Below are 6,174 nucleotides of genomic sequence, written 5' to 3'. Positions count from 1 at the left end.
AATAGTGCTGCAGGGATCCAGGTTTTCTCTTTATATATTCAATACTAAACATAAATCATACTTTATTTGGACTCTTAAGAGGTTTTCCCCAAAAAAATAACGACCTGCTGCAACTTTATAGTACATAACCTAATACAATTCTTATGCGCACTACTCTGCAAAAATAAATGGTTTTAAAAAATGCTGACCAAAGACTTTTCAGGCCCCTGGATGTGATACTACATACTCCCCCTTGGTCACATCATCCGCAAATTCAACCTCGACTTCCACTGCTACGCTACGCCGACAACACCCACATTTACATCAGCACAAAATCCTCCACATAACCCACCCCTCAGTTACATTGAGTCCTGCCTATCTGAAATTCAACCCTGGCTGACCCACAACCTCCTCAAACTCAACAGTGAAAAGACAGAACTATTCCTCATCGGTACCAAATCCACCCTCAGCAGATCCGGATCCATCACACTCACTAGTAATGACCAGTGTTGGGACTAACGCGCTACAAAGTAACGTGTTACAGTAACGCCATTACTTTTGGCGGTAACTAGTACACTAACGCATTACCTTTTTATTTTTTGTATCTACTTTTTCTCCTTTTTTCTGTGATTTTTCTGCCCATCCCAATTTACCTCTTGTGCCAATTCACCCTCCCCTGTCCTGATCGTTGCTCACATATGCCCCCTACTGGCCGGTTGTAGAGAGGATAGAAGCCTTGCATCACATGTCCCCTCCGATACATGTGGAGGCAGCCTGTCACATCTTTTCACCTGCCAGCGTGGACTCTCATTTGGCGAGGAGTAACGTGTAGGAGGCTCACACACTATGGGTAGAATACTGATGGGTATATGTGAGGGACCAAACAGCTTAGACATGAGGAGTCGTAGGTAGAGTGCTCAAAAGGAGGTTTATTTTTCCGAAAAATATAAATACAGGGAACAAAAAAACACAAAAAAGTGCAACAATAACAAATGAAATAACCATTACCAAACTATAAAAAGCTGTTCTTGGGCCCAGCAGAACTCGGGTCAACTTAAACAGAACAAACTAAAAATACCTAACACAAATATCAACTGAACCAAACAAAACTGACCTACAGACTGAGACAAGAGGGAGGTATTTATACTGGTTGACCAAACCAATACAGACACATGGGGAAGACAAATCATCAATCATCTATAATTTATAATTAACAGTTAGTTTGAAGAATACTATGTATTTATGTAGGGGACAATAACTGAGTCAAGCTAAAACATACATAAATCATAGTAGAACATCATTGTCTAATTAAATCGCTGTCCACAATGTCCAGAATACCACCCATCGACTTCCACCCGCTGACTCTGCCAATTGAGCCAGTATGATGGTCGGCCCAAGCCGGAGGCAGCGCAGACAGCCGGATTCGAACCCGGTGTCTCTTGCGTTGGTGACGAGCGCAATGTCCGCTGCGCCACCCAGCCGCCCTATTACTGCGTTATTTGTATGTAGATTGGTAGCGAGCGGTAGTGGTCCAGCGCTCCTCTCCTGTCTGTCACCTCACCTGCGGGGACACGCTGTGCTGTGGGTGTTTTTTGTTTACTATAGTCCTGACTGTCATGGCGGCGCCCACTACTCGCATTTTTACACATGGATATTCTCACTATTTCCCTTTTGTCGAGCACAAAGAAAAGAATATTTTAGTTAAATGTCATTTGTGTTTTGGCTCAAATATTCGATCTACTGCCCATGCTTCAATGAAGCTAGTAGCTGAGTCTAACGTTAACAGGACTCATCCGAAGCCACTCGCTTTCAGGGATCTAGTTAGCATCTAGTTAGCACACGGCAAATGGGACGGAACACTTTTTCCAACTACTTGGAGAGAGAATATACTAAATGGAAATGAGATAAAGAAAATGTTTGAGGGGCTGGACTAACGTTACATCTCGACCACCGCAGACTTTGGTGAGTTCAGTGATGTGAATGCAAAGTTGATCAACAGATTTTGACTGTAAGAATCTGCAAGGGAATCTCATCAATACTAATCAAACAATATAAATATAGTCCTTTCATGCACAATTGATATCCTAACTATTCTAACATTGCAATGCACGATTTGTTAGGGTTTGAACCGACCTCAATCGCACGGCACAGACAGGAAGTTCAGAGTTAGCCAAATACTAGGGCGTATTTATTTACAGAGTCACAAAAGGGGTAAAGTAACAATTATGAAACAACAAGGGAGACTGCCATCGGCAGAGTTCTCTGCGGCTCTGCAGATCCTCCTGGTGATAGCAGTGGGGAATCGGTATTTGACGTTGTAGCGGCTCTGCAGATACTCCCAGCTTTAACTCGAGGTGGAAAACGGAGAGAGAGAGAGATATCAATAACAGTCCAACGAAACACAGAGGCAGTGTGGTTCCCTCCTCCCTTAGCTGTGTCCAGAACCAATGAACAGTAACAATCTTCAGTGTTCTCCACAACACACAAGTTAGCTGAGTTTAGTGCAAACAGAAATTATATCTTCAGTGTCTCTTCAAAACACACACTTCAACTGAGTCCAGTGCAAGCAAAAATGATAATCTTCGGTGTTCGTCACACACACAGACAGAATAATCCAGAGGGGTTTGGTTCCAACTCACCCAAGCACAAAGGCGTAAAGCGGGTAAACGAGGCGCAGCTCCAAACGGGGAACAAGGTTCTCATCAGCGGATCTCCACAAAAAGTCCTGGAGGGAAAGAAGACGAGGTACAGCAACGGGAAAAAAGCAGGCAAAAGCAGTTGTATTCCAAAACGACCCGACATCGATTGAAGGGAAGTCCCAGTATAAAAAGCCTCTGGGGCGCTAATCAAAAACTATGACAGGTGCGCGCTGGAATTGATACTTGCTCCAAAAGCGTGTGGCGGGGAATGCACCAATCAACACAGCACCTTAAAGGAGCGGAGCGTGTGGCGGGGAATGCATCAATCAACACAGTACCTTAAAGGAGCGGAGCGTGTGGCGGGGAATTAACCATCCTCACAGTACCCCCCCCTCCACGGGAGCCACCCGGCGACCAGCCCGACCCGGCTCGTTCGGGTGAGCACGATGGAAGTCGGTGATCAGGCCGGGGTCCATGATGAGCTGGCGGGAGACCCAGCTCCGTTCCTCCGGGCCGTACCCCTCCCAGTCCACCAGGTACTGGAACCCCCGACCCCGCCGTCAAACGCCCATCAACCGGCGGACCTGCCACTGGGGGTGTCCGTCCACCATCTCGGGAGGAGGCGGGTCCGGAGCAGGAGGCATCAGGGGACTGAGAGAGACAGGCTTAACCCGGGATACATGGAAAACGGGGTGAATGCGCATGGACGCATGAAGCTTAAGACTCACCGCCGCCGGACTGAGCACCTTCAGAACCTCAAAAGGACCGACGAACCGGGGGTTGAGCTTCTTGGCCGAGGACCGAAGTGGAAGGTCCTTTGCGGACAGCCACACCCTCTGCCCAGGGTGGTACGTCGGCGCAGGGACCTGGCGCCGGTCGGCCCCACGACTGGCGCGCTCCAATGACCGGAGCAGCGCAGTCCTGGCGATCTCCCAGACCCGACGGCACTGGTCGAGATGCTCCTGTACGGAGGGAACTGCCACTTCCGACTCCTGTGCAGGGAAAAGAGGGGGTTGGTAGCCCAGGGATACCTCAAAAGGTGAGAGGCCGGTGGCGGAACTGACCATGGAGTTGATGGAGTACTCGACCCAGGGAAGGAAACGGCTCCAAGAAGCGGGTTTTTCGGCAGCCACACACCGAAGAACGCGATGGAAGCGTAGGGCACACCTTACCACCCCCTCGATGCCCAAGGTGACTACTCCTACCACCCTGGCCTCTGGGAGGATGGGAGTCGGGTCCTCAGTGGTTGGAGCCCCCTTGGAGTGTAACCGGGACAGGGAGTCGGCCTTCGTGTTGCGGGAACCAGGGCGAAACGTCAGCGAGAAGTCGAACCGACTGAGGAAGCTGGCCCATCTTGCCTGCCGGCCATTGAGGCGCTTGGAAGCACGGATGTACGTCAGGTTCTTGTGGTCCGTCCAAATGGTAAATGGCTCCTCGGCCCCCTCTAGCCAATGACGCCACTCCTCCAAGGCAGCCACAACCGCCAGCAGCTCCCGATTGCCGATGTCGTAGTTCTTCTCGGCAGGGAGGAAACGACGCGAGTAGAAGGCGCACGGATGTACCTTCTGGTCCGTTGCCGACCGCTGGGATAAGATAGCTCCTAGTCCGGTATCCGAGGCGTCCACCTCTACGATGAACTGTCTCTTGGGGTCTGGATGGAGCAAGACCGGGGCGGAAGTGAACCTCTTCTTGAGGGAGCGGAACGCAGCACACGCCGCTGGGGACCAGTCGAACGGCAGGGCGGGAGAGGTCAGCCTGGTAAGTGGTTCCGCCACCTGACTGTAGTTCCGGATGAATCTTCGGTAGAAGTTGGCGAACCCGAGGAAGCTCTGTAACTCCTTCCGAGAGGTGGATTCCGGCCACTCCTCCACGGCCCGGATCTTGCGAGGGTCAGCTCGGGTCAAGCCTCTCTCCACGATGAAGCCCAGGTAATCGACGGAGTCGGAGTGGAATCGGCACTTCTCTGCCTTGACGAAGAGCCGATTGTGGAGGAGGCGCTCCAGCACACGGCGGACATGCTGGATGTGTTCCTCGAGGGTCTTGGAGAAAATGAGGATGTCGTCTAGGTATACCACCACAAACTCCTCCAGCATGTCACGAAGGACGTCATTCATGAGCGCCTGGAATACCGCCGGAGCGTTGGTGAGGCCGAACGGCATTACCAGGTACTCGTAGTGGCCCCTGGGAGTCTTGAAGGCGGTCTTCCACTCATCGCCCTCTCGGATACGGACCAGATGGTAGGCACTCCGGAGGTCCAGCTTGGTAAAGACGGTAGCCTGGGTGAGAGGCTCGAAGGTGGAGTTCATGAGAGGAAGAGGGTACTTGTTCTTAATGGTGATCTCGTTGAGCTGGCGATAGTCGATGCAGGGTCTCAAAGAAGAAACCGGCCGCCACAGGGGAGGAGGAAGGCCGAATGAGTCCTGCTTCCAAGGACTCAGAGATATATTGATCCATCGCTGCCTTCTCAGGGACGGTCAGACTGTAGAGGCGGCTGCCGGGAAGGGGAGCCCCTGAGCGGAGGTCGATGGCACAGTCGTAAGGCCGGTGAGGCGGAAGGGCCTGAGCCCTGGACTTACTGAAAACCTCCTCGAGGTCGTGGTACTCGGGGGGGTATGGTCGAGAGGTCCGGAGGCGGCTCACAAACGGATCTCCGGGGCGAGGGACAGGACGCCGCCTGAAGATACTGGGCATGACAGGAGGAGCTCCACCCCCTGATGGTACCGGAGGACCAGGCGATGTGGGGCTCGTGCAGCGCGAGCCAGGGCCGGCCCAGGACTACTGGGACAAGAGGGGATCTGGTGATAAAAAACTGGAGTCTCTCAACGTGGTTACCAGCAATGGTGAGCAGGACAGGACAGGTGCATTGAGTGATGTCAGCCAGGCGGTGTTGGTCCAATGCGAACACCTCCAATGGCCTCACGAGGTCCTCTAGTGGAATGTTGGCCCGAGTAGCAAACTCGAAGTCTAGGAAACTCTCGTCAGCACCCGAGTCAATGAGTGCCTCCACCGTGGCCCGTTGGTCCGCCCAGGCCAGGGTGACGCTCATCAGACGGCTAGGTGGTGCACGGCTCTGGGAACGAGAAAAACGGCTCACTAGGATCTCCCGGGGTCCCGGCGAGCCTGGTCTTTTGGCCGGGTGGTGCAGTTGGAGATACGGTGTCCATCCCGACCGCAGTAGAGGCAAAGGCCGGACCTGAACCTTGCCTCCCGTTCAGCTTGGCTAAGATGTGAACGTCCCAGCTGCATGGGTTCCTCCCCGGGCACCGAACGGGAGGGGAAGGAACCACCAGTTGTGTTGGGAGCAGGGCGGGCCGCAGTACCGTCACGAGTACGGGGGGTCTGGGGAACCTCTGGAGGTCCCGGTCGGGTTCTCTCACTTCTTCTCTCCTGGAGGTGTCCGTCGATGCGAATGGCGAGGCTGAATAGGTCCTCGAGGGACTCAGGTTCCTCACGGGTTGCGAGCTGGTCCCTGACAGCGTCGTTGAGCCCCCTCATGAAGGTGAGACGAAGCGCTTGATCGTTCCAACCGCTCTCCGTTGCCGCCAGTCTGAACTCC

The sequence above is a fragment of the Notolepis coatsorum genome (assembly GCF_963971535.1).
Source record: "Notolepis coatsorum genome assembly, chromosome: 5".
NCBI classification, from domain to species: Eukaryota; Metazoa; Chordata; class Actinopteri; order Aulopiformes; family Paralepididae; genus Notolepis; species Notolepis coatsorum.
This window is presented reverse-complemented; position numbering follows the sequence as displayed.